This window comes from Monodon monoceros, unplaced genomic scaffold, assembly GCF_005190385.1.
Source record: "Monodon monoceros isolate NGI ecotype Baffin Bay Population unplaced genomic scaffold, NGI_Narwhal_1 Super_Scaffold_20, whole genome shotgun sequence".
Lineage (NCBI taxonomy): Eukaryota > Metazoa > Chordata > Mammalia > Artiodactyla > Monodontidae > Monodon > Monodon monoceros.
Window position 1 is genome coordinate 30,338,024 of NW_021703777.1, and position 23,013 is coordinate 30,361,036.

The 23,013-nt window shown below is 39.4% G+C and overlaps 1 protein-coding gene across 4 annotated transcripts in view; it reads left to right on the forward strand.

Moving 5' to 3' along the window:
* The window catches only part of FAM160A1 (family with sequence similarity 160 member A1), a 277,730-nt gene that overhangs the window by 69,080 nt on the left and 185,637 nt on the right, over nt 1–23,013 (forward strand). For 3 of the 4 annotated variants that reach the window (XM_029234817.1, XM_029234820.1, XM_029234819.1), the window contains exon 2: nt 9,073–9,199. The gene's annotated coding sequence lies outside the window, so the exon portion shown is untranslated. Of the gene's footprint in view, nt 1–4,019; nt 4,057–9,072; nt 9,200–23,013 lie in introns of those variants that run through there. The other variant, XM_029234818.1, reaches the window with a different exon arrangement.

The following is a 23,013-nucleotide window of genomic DNA, read 5'->3' on the forward strand; positions in this document are numbered from 1 at the left end:
GATACAGCCACTATGAAGAATGGTATCTCAGTTCCTTACAAAACTAAGAATAGAATTACCATATGACCCAGCAATCCCTACTGGGCATATAGCCAGAGAAAACCATAATTCAAAAAGACACATGCACTCCAATGTTCATTGCAGCACTATTTACAATAGCCAGGTCATGAAGGCAACCTAAATGCCCATCTACAGACGAATGGATAAAGAAGATGTGGCACATATATATATAATGGAATATTACTCAGCCATAAAAAGTAATGAAATTGGGTCATTTTTAGACATGGATGAATCTAGAGACTTCCTACAGAGTGAAGTAAGTCAGAAAGAGAAAAACAAATATTTTATATTAATGCATGTATGTGGAACTGAGAAAAATGGTACAGATGAACTGGTTTGCCGGGCAGAAATTGAGACACAGATGTAGAGAACAAATGTATGGACACCAAGGGGGGGGAAAGCGGCGGGGGTTGGGGATGGTTGTGTGATGAATTGGGAGATTGGGATTGACATGTATACACTGATGTGTATAAAATGGATGACTAATAAGGACCTGCTGTATAAAAAAATAAAATAAAATTCAAAAATTAAAAAAAATTAGATTCACCATAATCTTTTATGGCTTTTTTTCCCCCACATTATGTTAGTGAGAATCAAGGGAATTGTTGAATGTAGTTGTAGGTCATTCATCTTCATTGCTGTAGGGTATTCCATTGTATAAATATACCATTGTTTATCCATTCTACCGCTGATGGTTATTTGGGTTGTTTTGTATTTTGTATTATTAAAAATATTACTGCCATGAAAAAAAAAGAAAGAAAAAGTAGGTTCCCACTAGTATCAGTTTGTAGATTTAAATTAATTAAAATGAAATAAAATTAAACTTTCAGTTCCGTGGTCGCTGACACCACATCCCAAGTTCCAGTAACCATGCATGGCTAGCGGTGACTGTGTTGGACAAGTGTAGGGTTGGAGATTATCTCTTTGGGCTCCAGAGCCAGTCTATGGGCGCCATCTTCTGATTCTTTTGCTTACCTTGTAAAGGGACATCTACTTTCAATGGAGTCACTAACTTGCACTTTCGTATTCATAAGATATATGAGCATTTTCTGTGGCCTAAAATCACCTGTCATTTGTTTTAAGGGTTAGGGGTAGGGAATTGGAAGTTTGACTTGGGTTTCAGTCCCAGCTCTGCCAGTGAATGATTTTACTTCATCTCTTTAAGCTTCAGCTTTCTTGTCTATAAAATGGGTGTTCATTCATTTATTCATTTGTTCATTCCCTCATTCAACAAATATTAAGTAGTTTCTGTGTGCCAGGCCTAGCAGATGAAACTCCTGCTCTTAATGGAGATGAAACTCCTTCTCTTAATGGAGCTTACATTCTACTGGGGGAGATGGAATGTAAATTAATAGAAGTGAAATATAATATATGCTAGATGGTGACAGTTGCTACAAACAGAAATAGAACAGGGTCAGGGAATGAGTGACAAGATCGGAAGGTGTTTCCTGTCTGTTTTACATGGGGTAGACAGTAGACAGGGAGGGCCTTTGTGTGGAGGTGCTGTGTCGGCAGAGGTGTACATGGAGAGAGGAAGGATAGAGGAGGCTATCTGGGGATGGAGGATCTCCGGGAACAGCAGGTCTGGCAGGAGCGGCACAGTCCTGGAGGGGGAGCAGTGAGGAGAGCGGGAGAACAGTGGGTGAGGGCCCGTGCGGCCATGGTGCCAAAACATACCTTGCGGGGCTGCTTAGAGGATGGAGTGAGATGACGTTTGTGTGCTTTGTACACATTAAAAGAATAATACGCCATAACAAGTGAGGATTGTTTTAGAAATGCAGGAGGGTTCAGTAGTATGAAATTTATTAAAGATATTCATCATCTTGTTAAATGTAAATAGAAAAAATCATATGATCATTTTTATAGAAAAGACATCTGATAAAATTCAATATCATTATTGATTTTTTTAAAAAACCATCAAAATATAGTAGGAAAGTATTCTTAGTAAAATATGTCTTTCTCAATCTAAAAACCATCTCAGGCTTAATAGGAAATTTGAGACCATTAAAGCCAGAAACAAAATAAGGATGTCCACTATTTTCACTCTTTATTAATGGTGTTTTGGAATCACAAGTTAATGTAGGTGGACAACAGAAAGAAAATAAAGTTATAAAGGTATAAAAACTAGTCATATATTCCTATCATTTCCAAATAAATGATAGGAATATATGACTAGAATACCCAAGAGAATCAAGTGAAAAACTAATTATAAAGAATAAGACAATTTATAAGATAATTTATAAATGTGCCTGGATACCAAAGTAATATATCAGCATTCATAGCTTTCATATATACTAACAACTAGTTTGAATGTAGTGGAAGAAAAAAGTTACCATAAAAAGGATAAAATACCTAAGAATAAACTTAAAAAATATGTATGATGTGTGTGAAGGAGTTTAAAAATGCTCCTGAGGGATACAAAAAAGATATGAAAAGGCCTGTCGTATTCTTGGATATAAAGATGCCAGTTCTCCTTAAATTAATGTGTATGTTTAATGTAATTCCAATAAAAATAACAATAGGACTTTGGGGGAGCTAAACAACCTTATTCTATGCTCACATGGAAAAATAAGTAAGCATGAATAGGTAGGCCAATTCTGAAAAAGAGATTAAAACATACTATAAGGCTACAATAATTGAAACATTTGTGTTACCAAATATCAAGTTAATTGGAGAAAGATGCTGTGTTTAGTAAACAGTGGTGGGATAACTGGGTGGCCATCTGGATGGGGGAAAGAAAAAGCTATTTAGAGCAGTATCTTAAGTGTTAAGCCAAAATTGATCTATATTAAACAGAAATTTAAAAAATAAAGTATATTATAGAAGAAAACATGGGAAAGTTATTTTATAATCTTTGAGTGTATATGGCCTTTCTAAGTAAGACAGAAAAGAGAGAAGCCGTAAGAGATTGATAAACTTGATTACATTAAAAAAACTAACAGAAAAAATCCTGCATAAGGGAAGACAAAGAACAAGAAAATGGGGAAAAAATTTTGCTTCTCATATCACAAAGGGACTGATTTCCCTAATGAAGAGCTTCTACAAATATATAAGAAAAAGCCCAACAACCCAGTAGAAAAGTGGACAAAGGATATAGTCTACAGAAAGAGAGAACAGTGTCTTTTAAACATATGAAGAAGATGCTTAACTCTGCTCATTATAAGAGATAGTCACATTAGAACTAAACCGAGGTACCGTTCATCACTATTAGATGGGCAAAGATTAAGAAGTTCTATAACCTACTCTGTAGAGATAATGAGTGCAAAACAATAGTCTCTTTAGTGGGCAGTTTGGCAAAATCTGTATTATGAAAAATCTCATATCCTTTGACTAGGAACTCCAGTTCTAGAAATTTATCCTAAGTACAGATATTGAGCACATTCCTCTAGATATACATACATTTATATATCTATGAATGTATCCTACATATACATACATATTACATTCATGAGAAAATGATTTATGTACAGACATACTTATGTAGTAATGTTTATAAAATGGCTAAAGATTGGAAACAACCAAAATGTTCATCCATGGGAGACTGAATTAGTACATTGTGTTACTGTACTGCTGTACCTCAGAAAACTGTGCAGTCATAAAAAGATACCAGTGACTCTCTTTATGTATCATTTTGGAAACATTGCCAATATATGTTGTTTGGTGAAAAATGCAAGGTACAGAACAGTGTATATGATATGTTTATTTGTTAAAAAATGTTTTCTTGTTTATGAATAGATACAGGTTCTGGGGAGTATAATTTGAATTTGAATACATCCTACCCCTTCTCAAAAAAAAATTGTAGTTAGCACAGTGCCTTGCACTTAGCACTTATTACTTGGTGGTGGTGGTTGTTATTTTCATTGTAATCACAGGGGTCCTTTACCTCAAGAGTTGATTTTTTTTTTTAAGATTTATTATTTATTTATTTTTTAGGCTGTGTCGGGTCTTAGTTGCAGTACGCGGGATCTTCGTTGCGGTGCGGGATCTTTCGTTGTGGTGAGCGGGTTTCTCTCTAGTTGTGGCGTGTGGGTTTTCTCTTCTCTATTTGTGGGATACAGGCTCCAGGGCATGTGGGCTCTCTAGTTTACAGCACGCAGGCTCTAGTTGAGGTGCATGAGCTCAGTAGTTGTGGTGAACGGGTTTAGTTGACCTGTGGCATGTGGGATCTTAGTTCCCTGACCAGGGATCTAACCCTGTGTCCCCTGCATTGCAAGGCAGATTCTTTACAACTGGACCACCAGGGAAGTCCCAAGAGTTGATTTTTAACAGTTGGGTCTGGAAGAGGAAGCCAATCTCATTATAAATGCTGCTTAATGGGTGCCATGTTATTCATCAAAAATGCTATATGTGCTTCCTGAAGGATGCTTCTTGGAGGATGTCAGTACAGTTCTGCAAACAAAAGATGTCAAATAAGATTGGGAAACGTTGTATATATTAAACAAAACTAAGTGGGCTTCTTTCCTGTAGGCCTTCTTCGAGCCTTTATACACATGATGCGCTTTGTGAATGTTCAAGAGGGATATTTTAGAATGTCGCATTTTCCAAATCTGCTTGATTACACAACCTTAAACAATGACCACTACATTTTTTTTCTTTAAGAAACATCTTAGGAATAGTTGTTACATTGGGAAATATCACTTAATACTTAGATTTTGATTTTGTTAATCTTCGTTATTCATTTTTTTTTTTTTTTTTTTTTTTAACGCGGGCCTCTCACTGTTGTGGCCTCTCCCGTTGCGGAGCACAGGCTCCGGACGCGCAGGCTCAGCGGCCATGGCTCACGGGCCCAGCCGCTCCATGGCATGTGGGATCTTCCCAGACCGGGGCACGAACCCGCGTCCCCTGCATCGGCAGGCGGACCCTCAACCACTGTGCCACCAGGGAAGCCCCGTTATTTATTTTGATCAGTCAGTATCCTTGATTCATTTCTGAGATGCCTGTAGTCTGTCTCTGTCTGCTCTTCCTCCTCGGTGATGTGCTGTAGCTCACTCATTTGTTTCATGGTTGGGACCTTCCCAAGGTCATCCAAATCACACTGTGTTTCTTGAGTGAAGAAGAGAATCTATATAATTAATGTAAAATCTCAGGGATTGATTGGATGGAAACTGGAGATTGAAGCTTCATTTGGTTCCACTTTTCCCAAAGCTTTAAAAGCTTTGCTGTTTGAGGGAAATGAAATAGACTTAATGGGTAGATAGTTGAGGAATTGTGAGTTTAATGTGGAGAAGATCGCATCACCGTGGGTTGGAAGATACGGGTTCTACCTCTGTCTTCCCTAAAGTCACTTAGCTTCCCTGTGCTTTATTTTTATCATCTATAAAATTCAGGGACTGGGTTTAGATCCAACCATTTTAAGACTCTTGAGTTGTTATTAATATTCTTTTAAAAAAATTAATTAATTATTTTTTAAATTATTAATTTTGGCTGTGTTGGGTCTTTGTTGTCACACGCAGGCTTGGGCTTTCTCTAGTTGCAGTGAGGGGGGCTATTCTTCATTTGCGGTGTGTGGGCTTCTCATTGTTGTAGAGCACGCACTCTAGGCACGTGGGCTCAGTAGTTGTGGCACGTGGGCTCAGTAGTTGTGGCTCATGTGCTTAGTTGCTCTGTGGCATGTGGGATCTTCCCGGACCAGGGCTCAAACCTGTGTCCCCTGCATCGGCAGGCGGATTCTTAACCACTGCGCCACCAGGGAAGTCCTTTATTAATATTAAGTGGAATAGTGAAGACTGTGGGCCTTGGTAGAACATTTTGTTCTTCTCTGCAAGTTTCCACATAACCTGCCACAGTTCGGCTCTTTTGGAGAATGAAATTATTCAATAATTAACTCATCATCAACTCCACGTTTTTGAAAACTTGTAGTTGATTGATTGATTTGTTAATTACTCTCCAGGAAAGCACTTGATTATAACACGGGTCAATTAATCCAGTGCTATGGAAAAATCCACACCTCCTGTAAAAACGCCCCTCTGCATTCATTTCATCGATACAGAGAGAAATCTGTGATGTGGATATTAATTCTCTCTGCCCACAACACACAGTGTTCATTTGGCGGTTTGCTGTGCTTTTTGTGCACTCTTTGCCTATTAACAGATTTATGCACTCGGCACAGTAGAGGTCTGAATTCACTGAATTTATGCCATCTGGAAATGAGGTTTAAATTTTGTTCCTTTGTTGAATTTAGGGATGTGACATAGCCACTGCACAGAAGGATTCTGAGGCTGGATTTGGTTTTGCTGTGTGGAGATAGCGTTTTGTTAGAAGGGGAAAGCACTTGCCTGGGCAGAGATTTGGGTGTGACTGAATTGTTAACTGCCAACTTCCCCACATTTTAGCAGGAGACATATTTTGTTTTTAAATGAGGTGATAATGAGAGAATTACCAAGACCCAGTGAATTTTAAGAGAGTCCTTTCTGTTTACTTGAGTTTTGTTTAACCTTGCTTTTGATGTCATTCTGTGCATTACTGTCAAGGGACTCAGCCTCCTTTGAAGTCTCAAAGTGTGGCTGCTAGTGGAATCACGATGGTAAAATATGAGTGGTTCTCAGTAAAGCCCTGACTGATACACAGGGAGGCATTATTACCTAACTAAAAGCATACGTGTGTGAGTGCCTACAATGTAGTGGAAGGGGAGAATGTATGTTAATGGACACTGAAGTGGGAGCAGTATTTCTCATGAATTAGAGATGCCCTTTCGTAATTCAAGAGTCACAGAATGAGAAAAGGCTTGAAATCACCTGAAAAGCATCTGGAAGCAATCTGTAATTCTTAAGAGGCGGTAGGAGAGCCTGTCTCTCTCCAGGACACGATGATAAAACAGTTCATATGGTATTATGGAAGAAGTAGAATTCTCTTGCTTGTAAGCCATTGTAAAACGGCTTGTGAATAAATGCCCGGAGATTTGATTATGAATTATACTGCAAGGTCCCAGGTGCTTTATAATTTTTTTTTTTTTTTTGCGGTACGCGGGCCTCTCACTGTTGTGGCCTCTCCCATTGCGGAGCATAGGCTCTGGACGCGCAGGCTCAGCGGCCATGGCTCACAGGCCCAGCCGCTCCGCAGCATGTGGGATCTTCCCAGACCGGGGCACAAACCCGTGTCCCCTGCATCGGCAAGCAGACTTTCAACCACTGCGCCACCAGGGAAGCCCCCAGGTGCTTTATAATTGAGTAGAGTGAAGAGGGTGGATTTGAAGGTACTGACAAAATTTTAATAAGAAGAATTTGTTTATTCGCTTGTCAAATGTTATCCTTTGCTTCTCATGCCCCATACGCACTCTTTGGTGCCCAGGCATTACAACTGTGCCTAGTTTTGAAGCTTTAGGTCAAGTTGAGGTCCCTTCCTCCATTTTTTTCCCTTTCACAAAACATTTGTTATAAGCAAAGGTATTGCATTCCAAGTCTTTGAGACATCTATAGGTCAAACACACACACACAAAACCTCTTACAGTGACTTATAGGGAACCATCCTTTAATATACAGGGCTGTTCCAGAAAAATTATTATGTTAGTGAGTGGTGCATCCTTGCTACGCAGAGATTTTGAAAAGACCTATTTGTTGTACTAGACTCTGACTTGAATTGCTCACCTTAACCCATCTAAAGTCGGGGAAATTTCACTTATAAATACTTCTAACTATATCAGAACAAGTTGCTTCTTGTTTCTTGCTTTGCGTAAGTGATCGTGATCATATGTAATTACAACATTGTACTCTGTTTTTTCTTTCTTCTTTATGTGATAAATGGCGTTTTCTCACTTTATTAAAACTCAAAATTTTCTGACAGCTAACAAAATCGTGGTTAACTAAATTATGTCTTTTTGTCACATTTGCTTAACTCTTCTTCCCCAGTTATTGGGCATTTAAATGGTTCCCATGCTTTAACTAAGTATAGTATTTATTGTTTTCTTAAAAATTGTTTTTTCTTGGTCATTGTCTCTAGCTTGCACCTGTTCTGATCTAGAATAGCGGCTTCTCATCGGGTTTGTTCAGCATTTGCATTAGCTTCTGCCTTTCATGCTCTAACCGCTTGGGGTTAGTCTCTTTGCTGTCCTTTCCGGGACACCTCTTCTCTGCACTGTTTATCTTAGGTGGGATAATTTCCCAGCCTTCTTTAAGCTTATGTTTTTCTGCCTGTACAGTAGGGATTAAGCCATGCATTTGTATTGTGAAACTTATCTTCCCAGTTAGGCCTGATGATATGAAATGTGTGTCTAAGACCAAAGTAAACTTTACCCATGGGATGGCAGAAACTAAACTTTCAACTATCAGTGTTTGGATAGGTCAGAGGTACCAGGGAATATTTGGGGAGTATCACACTTTTAAAAAAGCAGGTTACGAAAGTTATTTGTGATCCTCTCCTTGCTATTTTATATTTTGTTGTCCTTATACTATGATGCTGCTGATGCATGGATATGGATTTATTTAGTTTCACATTTTTTTCTCTTCTAAAAGAAGTATATAATTACTTACCATCTCTTGGAGGACAGAAGAATCCTACTCTACTTTCTGCTACCCAGTGGGAGTCTTTCATTTCTGGCTAGCATTCAGAATTCTAAGTAAAGATTTGATTTTTGCATATAACTTAAAAAATATATATTTATTTATTTATTGGTCTGGCTGTGCTGGGTCTCAGCTGTGGCACGCAGGATCTTCGTTGCCCCTTGCGGGATCCTCATTGTAGCATGCAGGATCTTTAGTTGCGGCATGCAGGCTCCTAGCTGGGGCACCCTAGCTGGGGCATCCAGCTCCCTGACCAGGGGTCAGATCCTGCCCCCTCCCCACTCCCCCACGCCACCTGCCGCTGGGAGTGCGGACCCTCAACCGCTGGACTACCAGGGAGGTCCCTTGTTTATAACTTTTTTTTAATAATAAGTGCAATCTGAGGAGAACCCACTCAGTGCACAACAAATGGTGGTAAATATGGGGGAGAAAAACTGGAGAAATTTAGATTGGGTTTTTTTGGTGTTGTATCAATGATTCTGGGGCTTTTTTTTTTTTTTTTAATTCCTTTCTGTAGATTTTGGAAGTCTTCTTCTGGGAGTTGCGAGCAGTGCCAAGTGTTGGAGAAATCTTTTCTGCCCCTCTGATAGAGTGAAGTGAGCAAACGCAACCTAGCAGAAGGCTCATGAAGAGAGCGCTCACAGGTAATGTCGTCTTTTCTTATTACTATTGAGATGTGTTCAGTAATGTTCAGTAATAAACTTAAAAAAAAGTAAGCCTACTTGAATTTACACATCCAAGTGTTGACAGAAGAAAAATGCACAACCTGGAAGTTTCGAGTTAAGTTTTATTCAGGGACCTTACTGAGGACTATAGGCCAGGAGACAGCCTCTCAGATACCTCTGAGGAGCTGCTCCAGAGAGTTTAGGGAGGAGCCAGGATGCATAGGCGTATTGGGCTGGAACAAACATGTAGTTGAACATCAAAAGATAACTGCTAATCACAAAAACAGACATTGCAAGTTAATGATTTTAACGCTTTTCTATGTATGGGGAGAGGTAAGAATCTGGGCTGAATGAAATTATTCCTTAGATATGCATCTTAACTATCTAGGGCCAGTATCCAAAGCACAGAATGCTTCCTGTTTTTCTCTATCCTGAGTTCCCCTCAGGGCGTACCACCAGTGGTGGTGGGGTGGGATGCTGCACCGGCTGATGGCTTGGTCCTTGTTTACTAGAATGGCAGCAACATTCTTTGTTTACTGGAATGGCAGGCAACATTGCCTGTCCACAGAGGTGAACATTATCTTGTTCAAAGCAGTGTTTCTGAGAGGCTACACTCTCTCCTCTTCTCAAAACATTTAAACATTTTTTCTTTGGGAACTGCATCTTGATCCTCTGGTAGCATTCTTTTAAACATCCTATTTTCTTTCTTTTAAAAAAAAAAATTAATTTTTGGCTGTGTTGGGTCTTCGTTGCCGCACACGGGCTTTCTCTAGTTGCGGCGAGTGGGGACTACTCTTCGTTGTGGTGCACGGGCTTCTCATTGCGGTGGCTTCTTTTGTTGTGGAGCAGGGGCTCTAGGCATGCGGGCTCAGTAGTTGTGGCTCGCGGGCTCTAGAGCGCAGGCTCAGTAGTTGTGGCGCATGGGCTTAGTTGCCCCGCGGCATGTGGGATCTTCCCGGACCAGGGCTCAAACCCGTGTCTGCTGCATTGGCAGGTGGATTCTTAACCAACTGTGCCACCAGGGAAGTCCCTATTTTCTTTCTTTTTAAACTACATTGGAGTATAGCCGATTAACAATGTTGTGATAGTTTCAGGTGCACAGCAAAGCGACTTGGCCATACATAAACATGTATCTAAACATCCTATTTTCTGTGGTGGCAAATCTCAACCCTGTGAGGGTGTATTTGGGAAGTAATCTAAATGTCTTCAGAGCTACGGAATCTGGGGAGTTCTAATTTTGATCAGGAGCAATAACGTAATGAAACCAGTTTCTCTTTTTATAATTGTATATGTGTTTGAAGGCTTATACACTGTATTGAAAGTTAATTCTCGAAAGAGGTGACTCTAAGTTTCAAGCAATGGTAGTCTTGTTAAAATAAGTGATTAGACTTGTAGTTTACAGAGAAGCATATGCTATTTATTTGTATGTAAATGTTGGTATTCTTTCTTATTAAAATTGATCAATCAGTCTATCTGTCAGTATTGTAGAAAGGATTCCTGTGTTTATCAGGTTGAATAAGATGAGATTTAACTTCCTCATAAGGTATACCTCTAAGGCACTGTAATTAGCATCTTATTAGAGGTGTGTTTTGCATTGTTTCTCAAAGCCTTGTTAAAAAGCACATTGAAAATACAAATTAGTAGGCCACCATCTAGTGTATCAGAATCTGAATCAGAGTGCTAGGGGGAAGGGTTTGGGAATCTGCGTTTTACAAGTAAATACCACCCAAGATTGACACCCCCAATGCAATAAAAGCATACTTGTACTTAATCTTTGTATTTTTGGTTTTAAAGGTGTTGTAATCACCTTAATTTTTGCTTTGAATAAAACAGTGCCAGTATTTTTAGTATACTGTTGTGACACAGGGTTATGTTCTCAAATAGCTTATTATTAGATCAAATTAAGAATGTAACTGAATAAAGCTATACTTTGAACTTTATGTCCAAATTCAAAATGGATACATTTTTCATTGGATGCAATTAGATAAATCTGTTTTTTAACCTCTAGATGCTGAATACTAAGTTTTTTGAAATATTTTTATGAAATATCTTCTTAATTTGCCAGCAAGTCGTACGTCAGATATCTTATTCAGATGGAGGGTAAAGAGTAACGGGGTAGTGTCGTGGTCCGAACGCGGGTTGGAAAAGAATTTCCAGACACAAGGCAGAATGTAAAGAAGATAGAATTTATTAGAGAGAAGGGTCACTGCCAGAACAGTGGGCTGACTTCCTAGTGGTCTGGGAGAGTCGAGCCCAAACATGTGCTATTGATCAGTTTTTATAGCCAGAAAATAAAAGAACGGTCCAAGGTGAAAATTTCGTTTACTGATTGGTTGAGGCACATATACCTTCCTTCTATAGGGTGGGAGTGGGACAGGGCAGATGCCTTTCCTTATTTGGGACAGGTCCCGTCGCCCAGGTGGGCTCAGGAATTTCGTAACCACCGCAACTTGGTGGGGAGGGCGATTAAGAGTCCGGTAGGGGGTGTGACGTTGAAACTTTTTCAGGCAGAGTCGTCCTTTGTCCTTGAAGCACCATTGTCCTTGGAGCACCAAAGGTAGGTATTAGAGGCCCCTGGAGTCTGTGCTATGCTACTCTAGCATCCAGTCAAGCATTTTTCAGTAAACATTGTGATGAAAGCTTTGCTGTGCAATTTATGGTTCAGACAGGTGAAATCCTTTCTTTATAGTGCTCTGAGATTTTATGAAGCTCTTTGAATACCCTACATGAAATGGAGTATTAACATCAAGTACTAGACTTTGATGCCATGTTATTTTCATTATCATGTGCATTCTTTAGTAAGCCTTCCTATAAAGTTCTTAATTTTACAGAATGTAAGCTTTGTGTATAAAATGTGTTGTTTTTTAGATATTTTCAATTCTACACATTATTTTTTAGATATTTTCAATTCTACACATTCAAAGACATATACAATATTATAGCATTCTGTGCATGTTAATATTAAGAGATAATACACTTTATGTAAGATAAAAATGTGACTATAGATTTGTAAGTTAAGTCTATTACAAGAAAATATTTCATCATGTTTATACTTAAAAAATTGTGTTAAAATACACAACACAAAATTTACCATTTTAACCATTTTTAAGTGTACAGTTCCAGTAGTGTTAAGTATATTCACATTATTGTGCAACCAATTTCCAGAATGTTTTCATCTTGCAAAACTGAAATTCTCTACCTATTAAACAACTCCCCATTCTTCCCTCCCCCAGCGCCTGGCAACCACCATTCTACTTTCTGTCTCTATGAATTTAACTCTTCTAGATACCTCTATATTCATACAGTGTTTGTCTTCCTGTGACAGGCTTATTTCACTTAGAGTAATGTCCTCAGGGTTCATCCATGTTGTAGAATGTGTTAGAATTTCCTTCCTTTTTAAGGCTGAATAATATTCCATTATACCCACACGCACGCACACACATACACACACACATACATACACACCACATTTCGTGCATCCATTCATTCATTGATGGACATTTGGGTTGCTTCAACCTTTTGGCTATTATGAATAATGCTACTTGTACATGGGTATATAAATGTTTGTTTGAATTCCTGCTTTCAGCTATTCTGGGTATATATCTAGAAGTGGAATAGCTGGATCATATGGTAATTCTATTTTTAATTTTTTGAAGAACCACCATAATGTTTTCCACAGCAGCTACACCATTTTGTATTCCTACCAATAGTACACAAGCATTCCAGTTTCTCCATATCCTCACCAACACTGTTTTTTGTTTTGTTTTTTGATAGTAGCCATCCTGATATCTCATGGTTTTGATTTGCATTTCCATAATGATTAGTAATGTTAAACATCTTTTCATATGCTTGTTAGCATATCTTCTTTGGAAAAATGTTTAGTCAGTGTCCTTTGCCCATGTTCTAATTGGGTCATTTGTCTTTTTGTTGTTGAGTTGTAGGAGTTCTTTACATATTCTGGATATTAACCCTTTATCAGATATATGGTTTATAAATATTTCCTCCCATTCTGTAGGCTGCCCTTTTACTCTGTTAATTATGTCCTTTGATGCACAGAAGTTTTAAATTTTGATGTAGTCCAATTTGTCTGTTTTCACTTTTGTTGTCTATGCTTTTGGTGTCTTATGCAGGAAATCGTTACCAAGTCTAGTATCATGAAGCATTTCCCCTATGTTTTCTTCTAAGAGTTTCATAGTTTTAAGTCTTATTTTAGGTCTTTGATTCATTTTGAGTTACTTTTTGTATATGGTGTAGAGTAAAGGTCCAAATTCATTCCTTTGCATGTGCATATCTGGTTTTCCCAACACTACTTATTGCAGTGAAGTTTGTATTTTTAAAGACAGTTTAGGATGAGGAAAGGACAAACAGACAGTCATAATGTCACTGTTGGATCTATGTAGCAATTCCCATAAAGTCTCTTGCTTCTAATTAAGAATATATTTCAGAAACAAAACGGTATTGCATAGATTTGAAGCTCACCTTAGACTGAGATTTAATAATTGTAGGTAAGCATAGAGCCTGTGTTTAAGTTTTATGTTAGTTATTTGGTGGGCAGTGACTTATTATATTTGGAACTTGATGATGGTAAACTCTGAGTTTTGGTCTTCAGGCAGGGGTGTGTGTGTGTGTGTGTGTGTGTCTGTCTGTCTGTCTGTGTCTGTGTCCTGTTATAGGGCTTGGCCAATGAGAGATCCTCTAATGTCTTAGGAAGCTTTAGTTTCAAGGCCATAAGCAGAATCGACATTCTTATGACAAAGAATAGCCTGTAATGAATCCTGGGAAAAACCTAAGCCAGCTTGAACCATTCACCTGTCTGGGTAGCAGAAGTTACTTAGATCCTGTTTTTGCCTCTTAGCTCTAAATAGCAGTATATGTGTTGACAGAATGATATTTACACTGGCTTTGAAAAGGTCAAAAACCAGATATTGTGCCTTTGGAAGTCAGGTTATTTTGGGGAAGACAGGAGGGTGTTGGGAGTTGGGTGGGGAGAGTACAAAAGCAAATATATGTAACAAAGAGGAAAGCCTGGGCAAGGATACTTAGAAGGTAGAGGGAGCAGCTTAGCTGGATGTAGGAGTAAAATGGATAATGAAAGGATCTAACACTTAGGTGTATTTCTTTGGAGCAAATGACAGCAGATACTAGAGGTAGCACAGTAAGAACCACAAGTGGAAAATGGGTTTGAAAAGAGGTGAAGACAATATGATGTAATATGTGCATGACAGTCCTGAGGAGATGCTGTCAGTGGAATTCATCGTTATGGATTTTGGATGTGTTCTCAGAACAGTGAGACAAATAGCAGGTAGACAGAGGCAATTACAGATATTCTGAGCTGTTGAGAGAATTCTGTATTTGAATGTAGTGTTTCAGGGCTAAGGGCTGTCTATATGAGAAAAGAGGAGCAGTTAGAGTAGCCTTGGAATGCTGTTCTTTCTAATGTAATACCAGAATGTCTGAGTCATGCAGAATTGAGGTGGTGAGTGAGGAATGTTTCTCCGTGGCTTCCCTGGCTTTGTGTGGGACCAGTGGGAAACCATTTTCAAAAGTTGTTTTGAGTTAAAATTTAGCCTCAAGACTGTTTTGGGATGTTCTGAGTAAATAACACAAAAAAGAGACTTAAAAACGACTTCTCACAGTCAAATAATCAAACCAGCTGCCTAATGCTGTCATTCTGAAATTTGTTCATTCTGCACGTACCTTTTCATAATTTTACGGATCTTAAAATCATGACCTGTCTCTACCTTGTTTTGTGAATTTAGTCTTTTTATTTATTCAGTCATTTTGGTCTCTTCTCATGTTCCCTGACCCTTATAATTTCACTCTAGCTTAGTCTGGGTCTTTTCCAGCTTTCTGTGACTCTTCCAATTGACCAGAAGGGCTTAGAATACATGTATGAAATTTATATTTTGTCATGTTTTTCTATTTCACTTTCAGCCTCATTCCTGAAACACCCTGCCTTTTCTTTAAGGGTACAGGCTGCATTGAGTTGATGTACTCAGAGAAGAGTCTCTAATGACTGGTCCAGACCAGAGGTTTGCAAAGTGTGGTCCCCAGGTGAGCAGCAGCAGCCTCACCTGGACACTTGTTAGAAATGTGAATTCTTGGGATGAATCAGAAACACTGAGAGTAGAGCTCAAAAATTTGTATTAAACAAGCTCTCTGGATGATTCTGATGCGTTTTAGAGTTTGAGAACTGCTCTAGATGCTCTCGTTAGCTGTGTGCTGTTGTCCAAGCCATTCATTTTCTTTAGCCCTTGGTCTCCTGCTTGGGCAGATCAGGGCTTCCCAAATGTTGGTGTGCACGTGAATTGTCTGGTAAGCTTGTTTAAAAATTGTCAGAAAGTGGTACATTTTTCCTAACCTTGTACCCTGAGATTCTGACTCAGTGGTCTTGGATGACTCAGTTATCTGCTTTTCAGCAAGATTTCCAGAATAGTTCCCATATCTACGATCTGGACCAATGACTATCTCTGTTTCCTCTGAGCCCCAAAGTGATGTGATTTAAAGTGGCTTTTTTGTGTTCAGTAACTGAAGGCTTCGGGGCCAGAACTTTATTTTCAAAATGCAGTTTGCATTATTTTTCAGTGAAGCCATTATGTTCTGCTTTCTTTCCTTGAAAAATGTGATTCTTTCTTGGCTACTCAGATTACTGTATGAGATTTTTCGCAGGCTTATCCTCATTGGTAAGGCAGTCCGCTCACTAAAAGAGCTCTCTGTGTCTTATAAACTTGGAGATTTCACTATGTGGTTCTTCTAGGTAATTTATTAAAAAAAAATTAGTAAACTGTAAATGCTGTTTCTTAGGGAATACTATTTTTTATTGAGATCTTTTTGTCCCTACCCTTGATTTCCAATCTCTAAGCTGATTCCCTGTGCACTGTGGTATGTCGCCCTTATCTCAATGTCATTCATGTTTTTGTTTCTTTAGTTTTTACGGTACAGCTTTATTAGAATTATTTTTTGTGAGTCTTCCTCTTGTCTCTGTGACTGCTCCTTCCCAGTCCGTTTCCCTCTGTCTATCCTTTGAATGTCGGTGTTCCCTAGGGACTGCCTGAGTTCTTTTCTCCACATCTCACTAGGTGCTGTCCCCTTGGGGCCTGCTTCTTCCTGTCTGCCAGGTCCTTGCTCAGATGTCTCCTTAGCACCACCCTTTATAAAGTAGCATTTGACACTCACAACTCTCCTCGGAGCTGTAGCCCCATGTCATCGGCTGCCTCCTGGATGTCCTGCAGGCAGATTAGGTTAACATATCCGAGCTTGAACTCATCATTCTTTGCCCCTGGAATCTGCACTTCCTCTCGTGTTCTCCATCTTGGCGAATGGCATCACCATCACCCTTTACATGACTAATACTTATCCAGCATCTTCTACATGCCAGGTCCTGTTCTGAGAACTTCCATGTAACTCCTCACAAAATCCTTTGAGATAGACTTTACTGTTATTCCCACTATACAGATGCAGAAACTGAAGCACATGGAGTTGAAGTAACTTTCCCAAGGTCACAAAACCATTATCTGGTAGAGATGGAATCCCAGAGCAAGGAATCTTTTTTTTTTTGCGGTACACGGGCCTCTCACTGTTGTGGCCTCTCCCGTTGCGGAGCACAGGCTCTGGACGCGCAGGCTCAGCGGCCATGGCTCACGGGCCCAGCCACTCTGCGGCATGTGGGATCTTCCCGGACCGGGGCACGAACCCGTGTCCCCTGCATCGGCAGGCGGACTCTCAACCACTGCGCCACCAGAGAAGCCCCAGAGCGAGGAATTTTAATCATTGTGCTCTGCTGCCTTCCTTTCTCAGTAGCCCAAGCTAGACATCTAGGATTACCCTTCCCCTTGACCTGGACGTCTGCTCAGTCCTCTCCAGTCCACCTACTTAGTCTCTCTTCAAAGCACACTTCCATTTCTCTGCATTCCATCGTAAGTATTCTCATCCAGACCTCCTTCATCGTTTGCCCCCGCTGTTATAACGGTGTCCTCTTTCCATCCATTTCTTTATATTACTGCCAGAGTGTTATTCTTCCTAGCAGTGAATCTCATCATGACACTTGCCTGCATCTGCCAGACTCACCCTCCTTGACTGGTCCTCCAGTGTTGGGCAAACCCCCTATTATCTACTTCATTGTTGAGCAAGCCCCACCAATTTGGAGGAACAGGACAATTCCACCATTTGAAGAATCTCGCCACAAGGAAGAGAGCTGGGAAGAGTCTCTGCCTCTTTTGGTCCTTAGTTTCTATTTATTTTAATGAAAGAACAATACAAAAAAGTCCAGAGTCTAGTCTGGCCAGAGAGGGAGGGCCTCTGTAATTTTGGAGCCCCTAAGAAGAGTGCTCTTCCACTCCAGTTCTGTGCTCCAGCCGTAGTAAACGACTTGCACTCCCTGTAATATGTCACGTTCTCTCTGCTTCCTCTGGGCCTTTGCATACGCTCTTCCCTCTTCCTGGAGTACTCTTCCCTCACTGCCCCATTTGCCTGGCTAACACCTTCATCTCCATATTCAGGACTCAGCTTAGATTTCATTTCACCTGGAAAGGCTTGTCTGATCCATTTGCCTTCCAACCAACAGGTTGGGTTAAATGCTGCTTCTTATATGATGTCATAGCATGCCATTCTCTCCCTACCATATGACTCACCAAACTTTGTTTTAATGGTCTGCTTCGGTTGCTTCTTTTTGAGTGGTAACTAGAAGCTGCTACACAGCTTAGGATGATTTCCTCTTAAGTGGCCACAGGCAGTTTTAGTAAGTAATTTGCAGAACAGTATGTCAGCACTTAAAGAAATGTATATATATAAAATGTGGATTTGAAAGGAGTCTTACCGCTTTTTGTTTCTAGCCACTTTACATAAAATTAGCAACTTTTTTGGATGTTTTAGGAGATTTAATTACAAGCATCTAAAAAATCTAAATAATTACTTTCATGAATCATTATTGAAATACATTTTCAAGGTATTTGCACTTATTGATTTAAGAGCATACCTTCTTAAAGGCTCATTGAGATGTACCCTAGAATCTGCTGGTGCGAGTGTAAATTGGTAGAACATTGGCAATGATATTAAGAAATCTAAAATCTAAATTTTATAAATTAGATTATTTTTAGAATTTAATGACTGGGGAAAATGCTCAGGATGTAAAATTAAATGGAAGGAGGAGGAATCAAGATTTAATTTCAAGTCATTAAATTCTTAAAAAAAATCCAATTTTAATAGTTGTCCTTCATTTCATTATAGGGATGTCCCATATGTATTTAATCCTTCTCTTATTATTGAACACTTTGCTTGTACCCGTTTTTCACTCTTAGAAATAATCTTCAATGAAAGACTCAGTACATTTTTACATAACTTTGTTTAGACTTCTGTTTTTATTTTATTTTACTTTTATTTATTTATTTTCTGGCCATGCCACGTAGCATGTGGGATCTTAGTTCCCCCACCAGGGATCGAACCCACGCCCCCTGTAATGGAAGTGCGGATTCTTAACCACTGGACCACCAGGGAAGTCCCTAGATTTCTGGGTTTTTATGATAGATTTATAAAAGTATGAGCGAAAGGCATTAAAAATATAGATCTCTTATTTGTTGAAACCTTTTGCCAAGTGTGTGTATAAACACACATATATTATGCTTCCGACTTAGTAAGATTTATGAAATTATTAGAAAGTATAGAAAAAAGACTAGGAAGAAATATATTAAAGCTTTAAAAATAGTTTATCTCGTGGTGGTGCTTTGAGTGATTTTTACTATCTTTATATTTTCTCTCTCTATATATTGTTGGTTATATATTGCAATGGCTCTATATACTGCAATGGCTATATATTGTTTTTATGATTTGAAAATAAATTAATTCGAAAATAAAGAATATGCCTTCTGGGAATTCCCCTGCGGTCCAATGGTCAGGATTCCACGCTTTCACTGCTGATGGCACGGATTCGATCCCTGGTCAGAGAACTAAGATCCTGAAAACTGTGCAATGTGGCCAAAAAAAAAAAAAAGAATATGGTAAGCTTCTGCTTTGCTAGTTACAGTGTCAGCATCAAAGGAGAATTAAAAAAAATTTTTTTTTGGCCACACCACTCAGCTTGTTGGATGTTAGTTCTCCGCCAGGGATTGAACCCATGCCCCCTGCACTGAAAGCACCAAGTTCTAACCATTGGACCGCCAGGGAGCTCCCAAAGGAGACTTTTTTTTTTTTTTTTTTTTTTTTGCGGTACGCGGGCCTCTCACTGTTGTGGCCTCTCCTCTCCAGTTGCGGAGCACAGGCTCTGGACACGCAGGCTCAGCGGCCATGGCTCACGGGCCCAGCCGCTCCACGGCATGTGGGACCTTCCCGGACTGGGGCACAAACCCGTGTCCCCTGCATCGGCAGGTGGACTCTCAACCACTGCGCCACCAGGGAAGCCCCCAAAGGAGACATTTTAATGTTGATGTTTTATCAAAGAAGAATAAGCACATGGCAGGTATATCCTATGAGGTTAGACATGTTTTACTGCATTTGTTCAGAGATATTTTCTCCATTTTTCCTAGTAATTTAGACCTTGCCTAATGGAATCTAGTGAAATGAAATATACAAGGTTCTGGGTCTTTTTTTCCTTCTCAGTTGTATTTGTTGTAACTGTTAAAAACAAGAGTACCACATAGCTTAAATTCTCACATTCAGTAGCTGGATTGTAGTATAACCTTTAGATAGTCCTAGGGTCATTTTTAGCATGTCATCATTTCCAGGGTAATCCTGTTAATATATGAGGACATATTTGTTTCTAGAGGCAAAAGCTGAGAGGATTGTGGCACATGGGGGTTCATGTAACTGACCCTTAAGCAAGATAAGGTGTTCCAGTGACCTACTTCATATTCATAGACTCTGTAGCCTGGGATAGATTAATTTTAGAGATGCATTCCAGAATGTTAGATGAAGAGAGAGTATGAAAAAACATGTTAAACAGAAACCAAAGTAGTGTCAGTTAAAAAACACCAACAAAAACAAACTCCTAAATCAACGCTATGTAGTTGGGGATTTGAAGACCAAGGGATGGAAATGCAAGGTTTGGGCTGTGTTTAGAGCGGAAAGGGCAGATTTGCGGGAGCATTTTGAGCAGTTTTCCCCAGGCTATTGTGAATTTGCTTACTTTTCTAACGTAAAAACATACGTGGGGCTTCCCTGGTGGCACAGTGGTTGAGAGTCCGCCTGCCGATGCAGGGGACATGGGTTCGTGCCCTGATCCGGGAGGATCCCACATGCCGCGGAGCAGCTGGGCCCGTGAGCCATGACCGCTGAGCCTGCGCGTCCGGAGCCTGTGCTCCACGACGGGAGAGGCCACAACAGTGAGAGGCCCACATACCGCAAAAAAAAAAAAAAAAAAAAAAAAAATGTGGACTGCCACAAGATTTTGCCTCTAATTCTGTTCTTCCTCCTTTGAGAAAATAATATTGATAGAAAGTTACCAAGACCCAAATCATAGTTTAAGTAAATCTGTATTTTGTTGAATATAATATTATATGTATACTGTCTATATCTACTTGGAAAGTGGTAGTCTGAGGTGGAGCTTGGCAACCAATGACCAAATCTGGCCTGCTGCATTTTTTTATGATCTACCAGCTAAGAATAGTTTATATATTTTTAAATGGTTGAAAAAAGACAAAGAAGAATATGTATATGTATTCTTCGAAGCCGAAAATACTTACTGTCTGGCCCTTTACAGAAAAAGTTTGCTAATCCTTGGTCTAAAGCAGTGGTTTCAGTGTCTCAAGACATTTTTGATTGTCACAACCTGGGGGCGGGAGGGGGTGGAGGGGGTTGGAGGTGCTACTGGCAATCAGTAGGTAGAGGCCAGAGATGCTGCTAAACATCCTCAGATGCACAGAATGGCCTCTCAAGACAAAGATTTAACTGATCCAAGATGTTGACAAAGACTCTTTCCTTCCCAAACTTTAGTTGGGCGCCTCCAAGCCTTCTTGTTTAGGCCTCACTCAGCCTTGGCCCCCCATCCTGTCTTTGGCCTGCCTAGCCCAGTTTTAGCAAGAATTCTGCTAAGTCAGTTTAGTGAACCCCAGCACCGCTAGCTTTCCATGCCAGATCACCCTTCTTATCTGATCAAATTCCTTATCCCCCACCCTTGATGTCTGATCACCCTGGCCTGTGTTCAGCAAGACTCCTGTTAGGTCAGTTTGGTAAGAATCCCCCTACCCTTGATGTCTTGTCTTAGTAATTTTCCATCTCTTGACCCCCTCACTCTGATTGTTAGTATAAGTTCCCAGCTGTCTTTGCAGTGTTTAGAGTTGAACCTGATCGCTCTCCCCTATTGCAACAGTCGACAGCCATTGCGATAATCCTGAATAAAATCTTCCTTACTGGTTTAGCAAGTGTCAGAATATTTTTTCTTTTAAAAATATCAGTAGTGTAGAGGTTGAGAAACCCTGAGCTAAAATAATATTTGGTAACGTTTGGTACGTGTATGAATTCAGGGACCACCTCTGCAAATGACTCTGCAGCAGTCCGCTTCCCTTGTGTTTGGTACTGGCTCTGTTCCCTGGGTATCCTTAAGAGTGAAATAAGATTGACTCTGTATAGGGGGATTTCATTATCTACCTCCCTTCCTCCCTAATATTTTTTAAATTGAATTATAATTGACATGCAATGTTAGTTTCAGGTGTACAACATAGTGGTTCGATATTTTTATATATTATGGAATGGTCACCAGGATAAGTCTAGTTACCATCTGTCACATACAGAGTTATTAAATATTATTGACTATATTCCCTGTGCTGTACCTTACATTCCTGTGACTCCCCAATATTTTTCTATCTGTTAGAATCTTCATTAAAATATGAAACCTTGCAATCTTCAAAGTAAGAAGCTAAAAGGCAAATGTATGAATTTGTTAAAATAGTTCAGGCCACACTGTAACTGCTCTCCAAGCCATAGCTATTAATAATAGTGTTTATTTTTCTTGGAGTTAATGACCTAATCTAGCCAAATATATTTTTAGGGAATTCAAGGAAATATGTTCAGACATTTCCAGAAAGAAAAGTCTAATTCTTTGAAATACCTTAAATCAGAGAAGGATAAATGAAATAGCCGGCAGTGTTAAATAATATATTTTTCAAATAGGTTACCCACCATAGCCACACTAGCATATCCCTTTATGTTTAAGGTATTTTTAGCTGACAAAAGTTGCCGAGGCACTGAAAAGGACTGCTGTTGCCTGGGTACCTATCAGGGATGTTGGTTAAAATGGCACTTGGTTAAATACGTTTCACTGTGAAAATAATTTGCTGAGGAGCATGAGGATGAAGCTCCCTATGGGGTTTGGTTTTGGAGAGGACAGCAAAATACATGGAGTTTGAATTTTGGTGATACTAGCAGTACTAAAGGCAATATAAACACCCACATTTAGGTTAGTTGGCAGAATAATTTGGCCATTTATTTGGCCAAATAAGGGGCAATTTTCCTTCATTTTGTTCAATAGATATGAGTTCGGGAGATTAGACATTTTTATAAGTATAGTTATGCTATTTAGATGTACAGAAACATTTCCAAATGAAATTTGCTTTACTAAAATGTCAAAGGAAATTCCTAAAGCTTTATCTTCCTATTTTATTGGCACTAACCTAAATTTTTTATATGTGCGTTTCTGATCAAGTCACCTGTGTTAATGTGTGTGTACACATATATAAAAGAATGTAATTATGGCATAGAAAACACGTTTAGGAAAGAGATTATGGATTTCTTTTTCCAAATAAAAGTATAGCTCCTTTCTCTGAAAATAGTTTTCTTTAAGCATACCAGAAAATCTGAGCAGCATT